At 38.1% G+C, this 17,613-nt stretch overlaps 1 pseudogene; it reads right to left on the reverse strand.

The window, feature by feature from the left end:
* The window catches only part of LOC133559714 (formin-2-like), a 140,412-nt pseudogene that overhangs the window by 59,109 nt on the left and 63,690 nt on the right, over positions 1 to 17,613 (reverse strand).

Here is a 17,613-nt window from a genome sequence, read left to right on the forward strand (position 1 = left end):
ATCCCTAGGGAGGCGTTCGGGTGGCATCCTGACCAGATGCCGGAACCACCTCATCTGGCTCCTCTCGATGTGGAGGAGCAGCGGCTTTACTTTGAGTTCCTCCCGGATGGCAGAGCTTCTCACCCTCTCTCTAAGGGAGAGACCTGGAAACTCATTTGGGCCGCTTGTACCCGTGATCTTGTCCTTTCGGTCATGACCCAAAGCTCATGACCATAGGTGAGGATGGGAGCGTAGATCGACCGGTAAATTGGGAGCTTTGCCTTCCGGCTCAGCTCCTTCTTCACCACAACGGATCGGTACAACGTCCGCATTACTGAAGACGCCGCACCGATCCGCCTGTCGATCTCACGATCCACTCTTCCCTCACTCGTGAACAAGACTCCTAGGTACTTGAACTCCTCCACTTGGGGCAGGGTCTCCTCCCCAACCCGGAGATGGCATTCCACCCTTTTCCGGGCGAGAACCATGGACTGGGACTTGGAGGTGCTGATTCTCATTCCGGTCGCTTCACACTCGGCTGCGAACCGATCCAGTGAGAGCTGAAGATTCTGGCGAGAGGAAGCCATCAGGACCACATCATCTGCAAAAAGCAGAGACCTAATCCTGCGGTTACCAAACCGGAACCCCTCAACGCCTTGACTGCGCCTAGAAATTCTGTCCATAAAAGTTATGAACAGAATCGGTGACAAAGGACAGCCTTGGCGGAGTCCAACCCTCACTGGAAATGTGTTCGACTTACTGCCGGCAATGCGGACCAAGCTCTGGCACTGATCGTAGAAATGGATTATCGATTATTGACGTTTACTAATCGATTCTAAAATGGTCCAAATTACCATGCATCTCAAAATGGATTATTTCCCCCACTTCTAGTAATTAGTGTATTTTTCTAACTGAAAAGCGCACCTTAAATCTTTTCATTTCCTCAAACATCAACAGTGTGTCATGATCTGCTGCCCCGAATCATGTTTGTTTACTTTTTGACTCCCTCGCTTCCTGTTTTGAGTTTGTGTTTTAGTTGCCATGACTGCAGATTAGTTTCACCTGCCTCTGATTAGTGTTTGGGACGCTCAGCTGCTGCTGGGCACTAATCAGAGAGCTACTTGCTCCCACTGTTCACCACACTCAGTCTGCTGTCCTTGTTTGCTTGCATGCAACGGCCAAGTGTGTTTGATTCCGGAGCTAAGCTTTACCATTTGTTTTCTGGTTTTCATGCTAAGCCTTCTTGTTAGCTACTCTGTTAGCTTCCCGTGCTCTAGGCATGCTTGATTTGTTTACTTTTGTATTCAGTCTGATTTATTGGAAATCATATCAATTTTCTTACCTGCACTTTGCCTCTGGAGTTTCCGTCTGCATCGACCCCACTCATTAACCCATTAACTCGCTGTGTTAATGGACGCGTTAATTCTGGTTGTGTTTACCGACCTCGAAAGTGATTTCATACGGTACACGGTGTCATGCCAAGTGTGACCAGTAGATGGCAGTCACACAAGATATATGTGTGGACTGCGGGTTGGTGCCCTGTCCAATAAACAACGTTAGCAAGCGAGCCCCAAAGTTCGATGTTTCATTGAGAATATAAAACATTACACATGTGCTCGGAAATCTGTCAAAATGTTATATTACGACTTTGGTGAGTTAAGAAGTTGAAGTTCATGGAATGTCGGCACAATACAGCTACCATAGTCAGACGTACTGTGCTTCAACATACGGGTGTTATTATGGACCCAAAATTGCACCTGTTAGTAGACATATCTGCAAAACAAACTTGTTCAACCAATTGGTACCTACTTGTACTCTCGGTTGGTAGAGTGGCCGTGCCAGCAACTTGAGGGTTGCAGGTTCGATTCCCGCTTCTGCCAACCTAGTTACTGCCGTTGTGTCCTTGGGCAAGACACTTTACCCACCTGCTCCCAGTGCCACCCACACTGCTTTAAATGTAACTTAGATATTGGGTTTCACTATGCTTTGAGTCACTAGAGAAAAGCGCTATATAAATATAATTCACTTCACTTCACTACTGATGTGTATTTGGGCTCTGCACAAGTCCCGGAAGTTGCAGATGTCCGCCAATATAATTGGCGTGGTGGTCAATAAGCTCCTCCCTTTTCTCTATCAGCTTGTTGTGGGACGATCATTTTCCGCTGTTGCCATTTCTTATACAAAGTAACTTACACTTCTAACTTATATTTGTCAGTAGACTCGCTATGGAAGCGCAAAAAACTACAACAAAGACAACAGTGAGAAGATGCTGTCAAAGTGGAGGCACGTAAGTGAGAGCGGCCACAAAACGGCACATCCTGAAGCGACTGTCAGAAAGTGGCTAAAAGAGGTGTAAAACGTCATCGATGCAACATTTTGAAGAAAGAAGTAGCATGACATGTTATCTACACCACATGGAGGTCTTTTACATTTAGACAAAAAAAAAGGCATAAAATGAGACCTTATTATAGTGTTATAATATTATATATTATAACATAACCTATTATATATAGTGCGCCTTTTATATGAAGATAAATGTGAATAGAGCCGCTCATGGGCAGCGAGTGCGCTCTATGCTCCAAAAAATATGGCATTTTAAGTCAAGTTGTTTTAGTCATCTGAGAATCTGGAGTATTAAAGCTCATGCTGCTTGGGAAAAAAGTTATCAAAGAAAATCTGTTTTTAGTTTTTGGATTCCTCTTTGATTTGTGAGTGAGATATTGGGTCGTTGAAACAAAACCATGTGAGACCAAGTCCATGGAAAACCTCTCTTTGCTGGGCTGGTGACATCTGTAATGCCACACGGAGCACCAGCTTGCTGAGGACGGCTTGGAACAATGTGTTACGATGTCTCATGAACAACATCGTAACACATTGTGTAACTATGTGTTACGATGTCTCATGAACAACATCGTAACACATTGTGTAACTATGTGTTACGATGTGTCATGAACAACATCGTAACACATTGTGTAACTATGTGTTACGATGTCTCATGAACAACATCGTAACACATAGTTACACAATGTGTTACGATGTCTCATGAACAACATCGTAACACATAGTGTAACTATGTGTTACGATGTCTCATGAACAACATCGTAACACATTGTGTAACTATGTGTTACGATGTCTCATGAACAACATCGTAACACATTGTGTAACTATGTGTTACGGTGTCTCATGAACAACATCGTAACACATTGTGTAACTATGTGTTACGATGTCTCATGAACAACATCGTAACAGATAGTTACACAATGTGTTACGATGTCTCATGAACAACATCGTGTACATTGTGTAACAATGTGTCACGATGTCTGATGAACAACATTGTAACACATTGTGTAGCAATGTGTTACGATGTCTGATGAACAACATTGTGTACATTGTGTAACAATGTGTTACGATTTCTCATGAACAACATCGTGTACATTGTGTAACAATGTGTTACGATGTCTGATGAACAACATTGTGTACATTGTGTAACAATGTGTTACGATTTCTCATGAACAACAGCGTGTACATTGTGTAACAATGTGTTACGATGTCTCATGAACAACATTGTGTACATTGTGTAACAATGTGTTACGATGTCTCATGAACAACATTGTGTACATTGTGTAACAATGTGTTACGATGTCTCATGAACAACATCGTAACACATTGTGTAACTATGTGTTACGATGTCTCATGAACAACATTGTGTACATTGTGTAACTATGTGTTACGATGTCTCATGAACAACATCGTTTACATTGTGTAACTATGTGTTACGATGTCTCATGAACAACATCGTGTACATTGTGTAACAATGTGTTACAATGTCTCATGAACAACATTGTGTACATTGTGTAACAATGTGCGTAATGTCTCATGACAATATCATGTACATTGTGTAATAATGTGTTACGATGTCTCATGAACAACATCGTGTACATTGTGTAACAATGCGTTACGATGTCTGATGAACAACATTGTGTACATTGTGTAACAATGCATTACGATGTCTCATGAACAACATCGTGTACATTGTGTAACAGTGTGTTACGATGTCTCATGACAATACCGTGTGCATTGTGTAACAACATGTTACGATGTCTCATGAACAACATTGTGTACATTGTGTAACAGTGTGTTACGATGTCTCATGAACAATGTGTTACGATGTCTGATGAACAACATTGTGTACATTGTGTAACAATGTGTTACGATGTCTCATGAACAACATTGTGTAACAATGTGCGATAATGTCTCATGACAATATCGTGTACATTGTGTAACAATGTGTTACGATGTCTGATGAACAACATCGTGTACATTGTGTAACAATGTGTTACGATGTCTGATGAACAGCATTGTGTACATTGTGTAACAATGTGTTACGATGATGAACAACATTATGTACATTGTGTAAGTGTGTTACGATGTCTCATGAACAATATTGTGTACATTGTGTAACAGTGTGTACAATGTGTGGTGAAGAAGGAGCTCTTGCTGTACATTGTGTAAGAGTGTGTACGATGTGTGTACAATATCTGATAAACAAGTAGCTCATGCTGTACATTGTGTACATTGTGTAACATTGTGTACGATGTGTGTACGATGTGTGGTGAAACAGGAGCTCATGCTGTCCATTGAGCAGCGTGAAACTGCATAGAGCCGACTAAAGTACTTGAAGGGCAAGGAAGTGCACAGCATTTGCTGTCAATTCATCATCATCATCCTCATCATCATCACAGGTTTAACGGCCCTTTTGGTAAACATCCCATTGTGAGAGTTTATTCGATTGAGATGGTGCAGAGATAGGAGGAGAGGAGTTCAACAAGGTACTTCTTCTTCCTTTTGCATTCATGACCAGACAATTGTGCATTCGTGGAAAAGAAACAAAGGCAGAAATATACATTATATATATATATATACATTATATATATATATATATATATATATATATATATATATATATATATATATATATATATATATATATATATATATATATATAAAGTAAACACATTAATTGAATTTAATACATAAAATAGAAAAATAGCAATACATAATAAATCAAATACATTTAATCCAAAATAAACCTTCAAAATATTGTAAAATAATGACTATTTAAATAAAAACACGACTATAGTCTTTAGTAGTTTACAGTAGTAGTGAACTGAAGGCTTTATTTGTTCAGATTCCAAATGGATTCATCATTTTTGAGAATCAATTTAGAAATATATGCATTTAATCTTTTTTAACATTTTTGATTAAAAACAAAACAAAAACAAAAATATTATTGATATTGGTATCATCATTAATATGGGTGATCTTGTACATTTGAGGTTTTCCTCATTATTTTCTCATTTTATTTGGATGTCTTCTCAATTGCTGTGTAAGTTTGCCAAGCTGGAATTGGTTTGGAGTTGAGCTTGATCTACTTTTGTCCAGCTCACACATTGGTGCAGTAGTCCGGACCTAAGGTGCAGGAGACAATTGTGCAGGTAAGACAAATAGTGGGGTGGGCCCCCCTGGGGGGTGGTGCGGCACAACGCCAGAGGGGGCACGGCACAATGTCAAAAAGGGGCGCGGTACAATGCTAGAGGGGGCACGTGGGACTTTGGGGAACATGTTTTTTTTTGCCGTAGTAGAATATGATGACGTGTATTAAGCACTTGGCTTGACAAGAACCACAATGGAGGACAGGGAAAGACCAGTGTGTTGTTTCCATTATTGTTAATAAGCTGACAGCACCATGCAGAGGTACACTTATAACTATTTTATTTACAAAGTATCATTTACAGTCACAAAATATGTGGGGGGATGTATCAGACAATATTTGAGAGGCACTGCAGTAAGACGAGTATTTCATCCGCAACACATGTGACCTTGTCCCAAACCAAGACAGTCTTCTAGTCCCGGCCGGTTTATAAAGCAGCCTGATTCATCCATCCGTCCATTTTCTACCGCTTACAAAACAGGTGCACTCAGGCTACCAATCAGGCACAGGTGAGGGAAACAGCGCTCAGGCCAGAGTGGTGTAGCGGACAGGAAGTGAACAAAAATAAGAGCGCTGGACAGGAAAGCAATACAGAAAATAAGGAAAGACGAGAGCAAGTCAGACCTGAAACGACATGTCTTTTGTAAGCTGTTTGGAAAAGGTTTTATTATCTTTAATGCTGTATAATAGACTGTATTTATATTATTCACATCTGAATAATGCTGTATAATAGACTGTATTTATGTTATTCACATGTGAATAATGCTGTATAATAGACTGTATTTATGTTATTCACATGTGAATAATGCTGTATAATAGACTGTATTTATATTATTCACATTTGAATAATGCTGTATAATAGACTGTATTTATGTTATTCACATGTGAATAATGCTGTATAATAGACTGTATTTATGTTATTCACATGTGAATAATGCTGTATAATAGACTGTATTTATGTTATTCACATGTGAATAATGCTTTATAATAGACTGTATTTATGTTATTCACATGTGAGTAATGCTGTATAATAGACTGTATTTATGTTATTCACATGTGAATAATGCTGTATAATAGACTGTATTTATAATATTCACATGTGAATAATGCTGTATAGTAGACTGTATTTATGTTATTCACATGTGAATAATGCTGTATAATAGACTGTATTTATGTTATTCACATGTGAATAATGCTGTATAAAAGACTGTATTTATATTATTCACATCTGAATAATGCTGTATAATAGACTGTATTTATATTATTCACATGTGAATAATGCTGTATAATAGACTGTATTTATGTTATTCACATGTGAATAATGCTGTATAATACACTGTATTTATGTTACTCACATGTGAATAATGCTGTATGATAGACTGTATTTATATTATTCACATTTGAATAATGCTGTATAATAGACTGTATTTATGTTATTCACATGTGAATAATGCTGTATAATAGACTGTATTTATGTTATTCACATGTGAATAATGCTGTATAATAGACTGTATTTATGTTATTCACATGTGAATAATGCTGTATAATAGACTATATTTATGTTATTCACATGTGAATAATGCTGTATAATAGACTGTATTTATGTTATTCACATGTGAATAATGCTTTATAATAGACTGTATTTGTGTTATTCACATGTGAACAATGCTTTATGATAGACTGTATTTATGTTATTCACATGTGAATAATGCTTTATAATAGACTGTATTTATGTTATTACATGTGAATAATGCTGTATAATAGACTGTATTTATATTATTACATGTGAATAATGCTGTATAATAGACTGTATTTATGTTATTCACATGTAAAAAATACCCAAGTGTTTATTGTCTATTTTGAGCGAACTGAATTTCCCCCAGGGATCAATAAATTACTTCCTATTCTATTCTATTTTATTCTATTTAAATACCAGATAACAGGTTACAAGAATGGTTTCGAATTGATTCTGAATCGAATCGTCAGCCAAGAATCAGAACTGCGAGGCGCCCACAGATTCTCATCTCTCCAGAACTGGACTATATTTTTTCAAGTGTCTTTAATATTTTGTCCCTTGCCCGCCCGTTTAATAAAACTCCGCCCATGCATATCCAGCATCCAGTACGTCAACATTTGCTATGGAAATTAGGAAAATAAAATCCCCTAAATTGATGTCTGTCCCCTTCGTAGCCATCCAACGCCATAAGGCTGCTGTGCTTTTATTTTGAAGGCCTGACTTATTCAGGCTTCAGGAAGTGTTGCCAAAACCATGAAAGAAGCTGTGATGCTTAGTTTCAAAACACATTTTTGAAAGAAAGCTCTAACGAGGGGAGAAATACGGGAACGGGAAGGAGAAAAAGGGCGAGACACGGGAGCGCCCGCCTCCAGAAATGTGGCGGGCGAGAGTGACCCACTGACCTCGGCTCACGAAGGCGGCCATCTTGTCCTTGAAGGGCTGCAGGTTGTCTTCAGAAGACAACTTGCATACTTTGTCCGTCTCCCTGGAGCACGCTGAAAGAACAGGATGATGATCAGCGCCATGTGAGGATACACAGAGTACGAGCGCCGTCACATCGCCATGGTTACCCCCTTATTTTTGGAAGCGTTAACTTTATGAGCGTGAATGATAACGTGTCAGCTCGCTATCTCACCTTGGCTACACAAAGCCTGCCAGATTAGTAGGGCTTTCTGTTTGTGTGTGTGTGTGCGTGTGTGTGTGTGTGTGTGTTTAAAATTCAGAAACCATATGTTCCAGTGCTGCTTCCATACGAGGGTTCTAGCCTCTCTGCACCTCTGGAAGTGTGTTGGAGTAGGCTTGCAAAATTCCAGGAATATTCAAAGATCAATCGATCATCAATCAATGTTTACTTATATAGCCCTAAATCACTAGTGTCTCAAAGGGCTGCACAAACCACTACGACATCCTCGGTAGGCCCACATAAGGGCAAGGAAAACTCACACCCAGTGGGACGTCGGTGACAATGATGACTATGAGAACCTTGGAGAGGAGGAAAGCAATGGATGTCGAGCGGGTCTAACATGATACTGTGAAAGTTCAATCCGTAATGGATCCAACATAGTCGCGAGAGTCCAGTCCAAAGCGGATCCGACACAGCAGTGAGAGTCCCGTTCACAGCGGAGCCAGCGGGAAACCATCCCAAGCGGAGGCGGATCAGCAACGCAGAGATGTCCCCAGCCGATACACAGGCAAGCAGTACATGGCCACCGGATCGGACCGGACCCCCTCCACAAGGGAGAGTGGGACATAGAAGAAAAAGAAAAGAAACGGCAGATCAACTGGTCTAAAAAGGGAGTCTATTTAAAGGCTAGAGTATACAAATGAGTTTTAAGGTGAGACTTAAATGCTTCTACTGAGGTGGCATCTCGAACTGTTACCAGGAGGGCATTCCAGAGTACTGGAGCCCGAAATGAAAAAGCTCTACAGCCCGCAGACTTTTTTTGGGCTTTGGGAATCGCTAATAAGCCGGAGTCCTTTGAACGCAGATTTCTTTTTTTTTTGGAAGCGTTAACTTTATGAGCGTGATGAAAACTTTCCATTGGAATTAACGGAAATGAATGTGAATAAACATTGAATGCACCATGCTAGATCTTGCAGCATGATTGTTAGCCAAAACAACCTGATTTCATTCAAATTCAGTAGAGTTTCAACCCTATATATATATATATATATATATATATATATATATATATATATATATATATATATATATATATATATATATATATATATATATATATATATATACTAGGGGTGGGCAAATTAATGCGTTATTTATGAGTTAACTCATCAATCTATTAACGCCGACAGTTATTTTATCGCACATTTGCGTATGTTGTTTACATGCTTTTATTTTGTTAACGCCTTTTCTTAACAAGATGACATCTCCCGGATGTACTTCGGCGTGGAGGGGCTCTTGGTAAAGATGGAACATTTGGCAAAAATACCGGACAATTCTGCAAATTTCATGGCTGGTGTGGTCACTCCTGGATCACTTACGACCGCCAGACAATTCTGGATGTGGATAGATCGGGCCGTTTTGGACTGAATGACGCGTGCTTGCTAGACCGGCTAGCTAGCATGGGAATACTTTGCCGGCTACATCCAGCGGCCTGTGAAGCAGCGGAGTATATGTGTTGTCTGTCTATTTATGAATAATGCAGACCAGGAGTGTTGGCTGAGTTCTTAACACTTGCTTTCAGAGCGTGCATATCACAACATACAAGATGTTGTCATGGCGACACAACCTATACCGGGCTACCGCGCATGCTCGTCACTCCTGTTGCATGCTGGGTAGGGTAGTTCTTTTTTTCCCTGGCTCATAACATCACAATATAGTACCATGTATATGATGCGTTCAGTTTATCAAAGCACCAAGCAAACAATCGGAAAATTCCCATCATATCAATTCCTAGATATGGTCGTAATTATTTTAAGTGCACTACGCAGAATAAACACAACATTATTAATATTGCTACTACGGATAATTTGATCAAAAATTCCCTAAAACAGCCCACTACCTATAATATAGGTTTTTTAAACATAAAATCCCTGATAAAAAAAATGTTTTTCTGCTGTTACCTCAGAAATTGCCTGTTCAGATGTTATGATTGTGGCTCAGAGATTTGTATGTAGATTATATTTATTTTCCATAACAAACAGGATAACTTAAATACCCTGGCAGTGGCAATAAGCTTAAATGTTTGTATTTACATTTTTGGAGTTGATTTTCATCAAATATGCTATTTAACTGCTACTGTTTAACAAGGACTGATTTAAATTGTGTTTGCACAACAAATGTTTTGGCGCTTTTGTTCATGTGGGAGAATATTCCAATAAAGGTGCACTACACACTACTTTTGGATTCATTATTGGGCTTTGCGTATACAATGCAGTTAATCGCGATTAATTGGAGAAATCGTGCGATTAACTTCGATTAAAATTTTTAATCGTTGCCCAGCCCTAATATACACACATGTGTATACAAAAGCTAAAAGCAGTGAAGTTGTCACATTGTGTAAATGGTAAATAAAACCAGACTACATCTATCCATTTTCCAACACTTGTCCCTTTCAGGGTTAAAGGGTTGCAGGCGCCTATCTCAGCAGCATTCGGGCGGAAGGTGGTGTACACGCTGGACAAGTGGCCACCTCATCACAGGGCCAACACAGATAGACAGACAACATTCACACACTAGGGCTCATTTAGTGTTGCCAATCAACCTATCCCCAGGTGCATGTCTTTGGAGGTGGGAGGGGCCTATCCCCAGGTGCATGTCTTTGGAGGTGGGAGGGGCCTATCCCCATGTGCGTGTCTCAGAATACAATGATTTGGAAAATCAAATTCAACTTTACAGATAGTTAATAGTAATATTCGTACATTTACATAAACGTTGGTATTCTACACGTGGGCCCATAGTTAGAAATAATGTTAAATGTAGCTCTGACGGCAACAGTAGCTTGCTACAATTCTCTGTTGCTTCGCTACATTTAATGGAGAGTAACTTGTAGCTTGGTTACATTAAATGGAGAGTAACTTGTAGCTTGGTTACATTAAATGGAGAGTAACATGGAGTTTAGTTACATTAATGGAAAGTAACTTGTAGTTTAGCTACATTTAATGGAGAGTAACTTGTAGCTTGGTTACATTAAATGGAGAGTAACTTGGAGTTTAGTTACATTAATGGAAAGTAACTTGTAGCTTAGTTACATTTAATGGAGAGTAACTTGTAGCTTAGTTACATTTAATGGAGAGTAACTTGTAGCTTAGTTACATTTAATGGAGAAAAATTGTAGCTTGGTTACATTTAATGGAGAACATTTGCAGCTTAGCTACATTAAATGGAGAGTAACTTGTAGCTTGGTTACATTAAATGGAGAGTAACTTGGAGTTTAGTTACATTAATGGAAAGTAACTTGCAGCTTAGCTACATTTAATGGAGAGTAACTTGTAGCTTGGTTACATTAAATGGAGAGTAACTTGGAGTTTAGTTACATTAATGGAAATTAACTTGTAGCTTAGCAACATTTAATGGAGAGTAACATGTAGCTTAGTTACATTTAATTGAGACTAAGTTGTAGCTTAGTTACATTTAATGGAGAATAACTTGTAGCTTTGTTACATTTAATGGAGAAAACTTGCAGCTTAGCTACATTTAATGGAAAGTAACATGTAGCTTAGTTACATTTAATTGAGAGTAACTTGTAGCTTAGTTACATTTAATGGAGAGTAACTTGTAGCTTAGTTACATTTAATGGAGAAAACTTGTAACTTAGTTAAATTTAATGGAGAAAACTTGTAGCTTAGTTACATTTAATGGAGAAAACTTGCAGCTTAGCTACATTTAATGGAGAGTAACTTGTAGCTTAGTTACATTTATTGGAGAAAATTTGTAGCTTAGTTCCATTTAATTGAGAATACTTGTAGCTTAGTTACATTTAATGGAGAAAACTTGCAGCTTAGCTACATTTAATGGAGAGTAACTTGCAGTTTAGCTACATTTAATGGAGAGTAACTTGTAGCTTGGTTACATTTAATGGATAGTAACTTATACCTTAGTTACATTTAATGGAGAGTAACTTGGAGTTTAGTCAAATTTAATGGAAAGTAACTTGTAGCTTAGCTACATTTAATGGAGAGTAACTTGTAGCTTAGTTACATTTAATGGAGAAAACTTGCAGCTTAGCTACATTTAATGGAGAGTAACTTGTAGCTTGGTTACATTTAATGGAGGGTAACTTGTAGCTTGGTTACATTAAATGGAGAGTAACATGTAGCTTAGTTACATTTAATTGAGAGTAACTTGTAGCTTAATTACATTTAATGGAGAGTAACTTGTAGCTTAGTTACATTTAATGGAGAAAACGTGTAGCTTAGTTGCATTTAATGGAGAAAACTTGCAGCTTAGCTACATTTAATGGAGAGTAACTTGTAGCTTGGTTACATTAAATGGAGAGTAACTTGGAGTTTAGTTACATTAATGGAAATTAACTCGTAGTTTAGCTACATTTAATGGAGAGTAACATGTAGCTTAGTTACATTTAATTGAGAGTAACTTGTAGCTTAGTTACATGTAATGGAGAGTAACTTGTAGCTTAGTTACATTTATTGGAGAAAACTTGTAGCTTAGCTGCATTTAATGGAGAGTAACTTGTATCTTAGTTACATTTAATGGAGAAAACTTGTAGCTTAGTTACATTTAATGGAGAAAACTTGCAGCTTAGCTACATTTAATGGAGAGTAACTTGTAGCTTAGTTACATTTATTGGAGAAAACTTGTAGCTTAGCTACATTTAATGGACAGTAACTTGTAGCTTGGTTACATTTAATGGATATTAACTTGTAGCTTAGTTACATTAAATGGAGAGTACTTGCAGCTTAGCTACATTTAATGGAGAGTCACTTGTAGCTTAGTTACATTTAATGGAGAGTAACATGTATCTTAGTTACATTTAATGGAGAGTAACTTGTAGCTTAGTTACATTTAATGGAGAGTAACATGTATCTTAGTTACATTTAATGGAGAGTAACGTGTAGCTTAGTTACATTTAATGGAGAAAAGTTGTAGCTTAGTTACATTTAATGGAGAAAACTTGCAGCTTAGCTACATTTAATGGAGAGTAACATGTAGCTTAGTTACATTTATTGGAGAAAACTTGTAGCTTAGCTACATTTAATGGAGAGTAACGTGTAGCTTGGTTACATTTAATGGATAGTAACTTGGAGTTTAGCTACATTTAATGGAGAGTAACATGTATCTTAGTTACATTTAATGGAGAGTAACTTGTAGCTTAGTTACATTTATTGGAGAAAACCTGTAGCTTAGCTACATTTAATGGACAGCAACTTGTAGCTTAGTTACATTTAATGGAGAGTAACTTGTAGCTTAGTTACATTTAATGGAGAAAACTTGTAGCTTAGTTACATTTAATGGAGAAAACGTCTAGCTTAGTTACATTTAATGGAGAGTAACTTGTAGCTTAACTACATTTAATGGAGAGTAACTTGTAGCTTGGTTACATTAAATGGAGAGTAACTTGGAGTTTAGTTAAATTTAATGGACAGTAACTTGTAGCTTAGCTACATTTAATGGAGAGTAACATGTATCTTAGTTACATTTAATGGAGAGTAACTTGTATCTTAGTTACATTTAATGGAGAAAACTTGCAGCTTAGCTACATTTAATGGAGAGTAACTTGTAGCTTAGTTACATTTAATGGAGAAAACTTGTAGCTTAGCTACATTTAATGTAGAAAACTTGCAGCTTAGCTACATATAATGGAGAGTAACTTGTAGCTTAGTTACATTTAATGGAGAGTAACTTGTAGCTTAGTTACATTTAATGGAGAAAACTTGTAGCTTAGCTACATATAATGGAGAGTCACTTGTAGCTTGGTTACATTAAATGGAGAGTAACTTGGAGTTTAGTTACATTAAATCGAGAGTAACTTGTAGCTTAGTTACATTTAATGGAGAGTAATTTGTAGCTTAGTTACATTTAATGGAGAAAACTTGTAGGTTAGTTACATTTAATGGAGAAAACTTGTAGCTTAGTTACATTTAATGGAGAAAACCTGTAGATTAGCTACATTTAATGGACAGTAACTTGTAGCGTGGTTACATTTAATGGATATTAACTTGTAGCTTAGTTACATTTAATGGAGAAAACTTGCAGCTTAGCTACATTTAATGGAGAGTAACTTGAAGCTAAACTACATTTAATGGAGAAAACTTGCAGCTTAGTTACATTTAATGGAGAGTAACTTGTGGCTTAGTTACATTTAATGGAGAGTAACTTGTAGCTTAGTTTACTACATTTTCCAAGTTGCTTGCCCATCCCTGCCTAAACTATAGGATGCATTTTTTTCTTTGTTTGTTATGTTTCAGGATGGACACACGACGATGTTCTGGTTCTGGCGACGTAACCTGAGATTCCCGACCAAGAGTTTGGACGTGGCTTTTCTGCCTGGACGATGAAGAAAACGCTCTCCTATTCTTGTAATTCATCCTGAGAATGACCACCTCGAGTCCGTCCGCTGAATCCCAGCGAGGTTCGAGGGTCTGCTCACATCTGTTTCTGCTTGCCGTCTGGACAACAAGCAGATGTTATCTGGCACACCTCCTCACCCCGGCCCAGCGCCGCTCGGAGAAAATTAGTTTCCGTTTCCGCGCGAGGATGAATGTTGAAGTCCTGCTGCATTATTCACGGCTCCACCTGTACTCCTGGCGTCAACAAACAGCACCTGAGGCCAGGTGAAGTGGAGCGGACTGGGCTCACCGTACCGGTCAGGTCTTTCCTCAGCCTGCGCAGGTCCTTCTGGAAGTCTTCAAACTTCATGTGGGAGGCCTGGAAGAGGTCGTGCGGCTCAGGTAGAGGGTAGGCGCTGCTCTCTCTTCCAGCATTCTGCACAGCAAACATAAGTCTCCTGTTTACATGGCGGACACGTGACTTGTGGAGGCTTGCAAAGTTCCGGGAATATTCAAAGTCGGAAACTTTCCATGGGAATTAATGTGAAATGAATGGGAATAAACAATGCTAGATCTTGCAGCATGACTATTAGCTAAAAGAACCTGATTTCATGCAAATTCAGCAGAGTTTCAACCCTGCACAGTGCATTCCTCCATCACACGCTGGGATAATTGCCGGCATGCTACACACTACAGCAGGACTACTGAGGCCACACTAGTCTTTCAGCCCAAGGACTTCATCCAGTCAGGGAAGTGTTGATGGTTTTGAAGGTTTATGCACCACAAGTCTCATCATCAACCCAAAATATTTCTCTCGGATGCTAATTTTCTCAATGTTAAATCCCATTCATTTATGCTAACAACGTTAGCGATCCCAATTGACCTTTTTTTGTGATGAGTAAAGTTGAAGTAGCAAATAGTAAATACAAGAATGTCATACAAGAATGTAGCTTCTACTTTGATGTAACACGCTGGTTGACTCTTCATGTATTCATCGAGACTATTTCTAGTCATTTGTCCATCATTTTTTAAAGACTACTCCAATTGTTTAGCTGACTATTTCTATCCATGTGTGGCGTTGCATTAGTCTTTTTACAAGAATAAATCAATATAAAGAGAATAATGCCGCGTACACCATCTGATGTGTGGACACATTTCACCCCAACCGATGTAGGCGGAAAGGCGGTGTGCTTCTGTAAATACTGTGCAACCTGTGAAAATGTTAAAATGCCACAACGATGCAGCAGTCAATAGATAAGTGCCCAATAATATATCAATGTTGGAATTCCCCATTCATTCCCATTTATTCCCATTCATTCCCATTCATTCCCATATATTCCCATTCATTCCCATTCATTCCCATATATTCCCATATATTCCCATTCATTCATATAAATTCCCATTCATTCCCATATATTCCCATTCATTCCCATATATTCCCATTCATTCCCATATATTCTCATTCATTCATATATATTCCCATTCATTCCCATTCATTCCCATTCATTCCCATATATTCCCATTAATTCCCATATATTCCCACTCATCCCCATATATTCCCATGTATTCCCATTCATTCCCATATATTCCCATTCATTCCCATATACTCCCATTCATTCCCATTCATTCCCATATATTCCAATTCATTCCCATATATTCCCATTCATTCCCATATATTCTCACTCATCCCCATATATTCCCATATATTCCCATTCATTCCCATTTATTCCCATATATTCCCATTCATTCCTATATATTCCCACTCATCCCCATATATTCCCATATATTCCCATTCATTCCCATTTTTCCCATTCATTCCTATATATTCCCATTCATTCCCATTCATTCCCATATATTCCCATTAATTCCCATATATTCCCATTCATTCCCATTTATTCCCATCTATTCTCATTCATACCCATTCATTCCCATATATTCCCATTCATTCCCATTTATTCCCATCTATTCTCATTCATACCCATTCATTCCCATATATTCCCACTCATTCCCACATATTCCCATTAATTCCCATATATTCCCATTCATTCCCATTTATTCCCATTATTCCCATTCATACCCATTCATTCCCATATATTCCCACTCATCCCCATATATTCCCATATATTCCCATTCATTCCCATTTATTCCCATATATTCCCATTCATACCCATTCATTCCCATATATTCCCACTCATTCCCATATATTCCCATTAATTCCCATATATTCCCATTCATTCCCATTTATTCCCATTATTCCCATTCATTCCCATATATTCCCACTCATCCCCATATATTCCCAATCATTCCCATTTATTCCCATATATTCCCACTCATCCCCATATATTCCCATATATTCCCATTCATTCCCATATATTTCCATTTATTCCCATTTATTCCCATTCATTCCCATATATTCCCACTCATCCCCATATATTCCCATATATTCCCATTCATTCCCATATATTCCCATTAATTCCCATATATTCCCATACACTCCCATTCATTCCCATGTATTCCCATATATTCCCATTCATACCCATTCATTCCCATATATTCCCAATCATCCCCATATATTCCCATATATTCCCATTCATTCCCATTTATTCCCATTCATTCCCATATATTCCCATTCATTCCCATATATTCCCATTAATTCCCATATATTCCCATTCATTCCCATATATTCCCATTCATTCCCATATATTCCCATTAATTCCCATTCATTCCCATTTATTCCCATATATTCCCATTCATTCCCATATATTCCCACTCATCCCCATATATTCCCATATATTCCCATTCATTCCCATATATTCCCACTCATCCCCATATATTCCCATATATTCCCATTCATTCCCATTTATTCGCATAGATTCCCATTTATTCCCATTCATTCCCATTTATTCCCATATATTCCCATTAATTCCCATTCATTCCCATTTATTCCCATATATTCCCATTCATTCCCATATATTCCCATTTATTCCCATATATTCCCATTTATTCCCATGGATGGTGTCCAACTTTGAATCATCAAAAAATGGTCCAATGTTTCCAAACTTCCTGAGTTCCACTTCCCGTGGTAAATGTCCGTAAATTTTGGGGGAAATTTACCGGAAACATTCCACCCCTTTGCATCTCTCCTCTTGCGTTTGTA

Source organism: Nerophis ophidion, linkage group LG09 (assembly GCF_033978795.1).
Source record: "Nerophis ophidion isolate RoL-2023_Sa linkage group LG09, RoL_Noph_v1.0, whole genome shotgun sequence".
Classification (NCBI taxonomy): domain Eukaryota; kingdom Metazoa; phylum Chordata; class Actinopteri; order Syngnathiformes; family Syngnathidae; genus Nerophis; species Nerophis ophidion.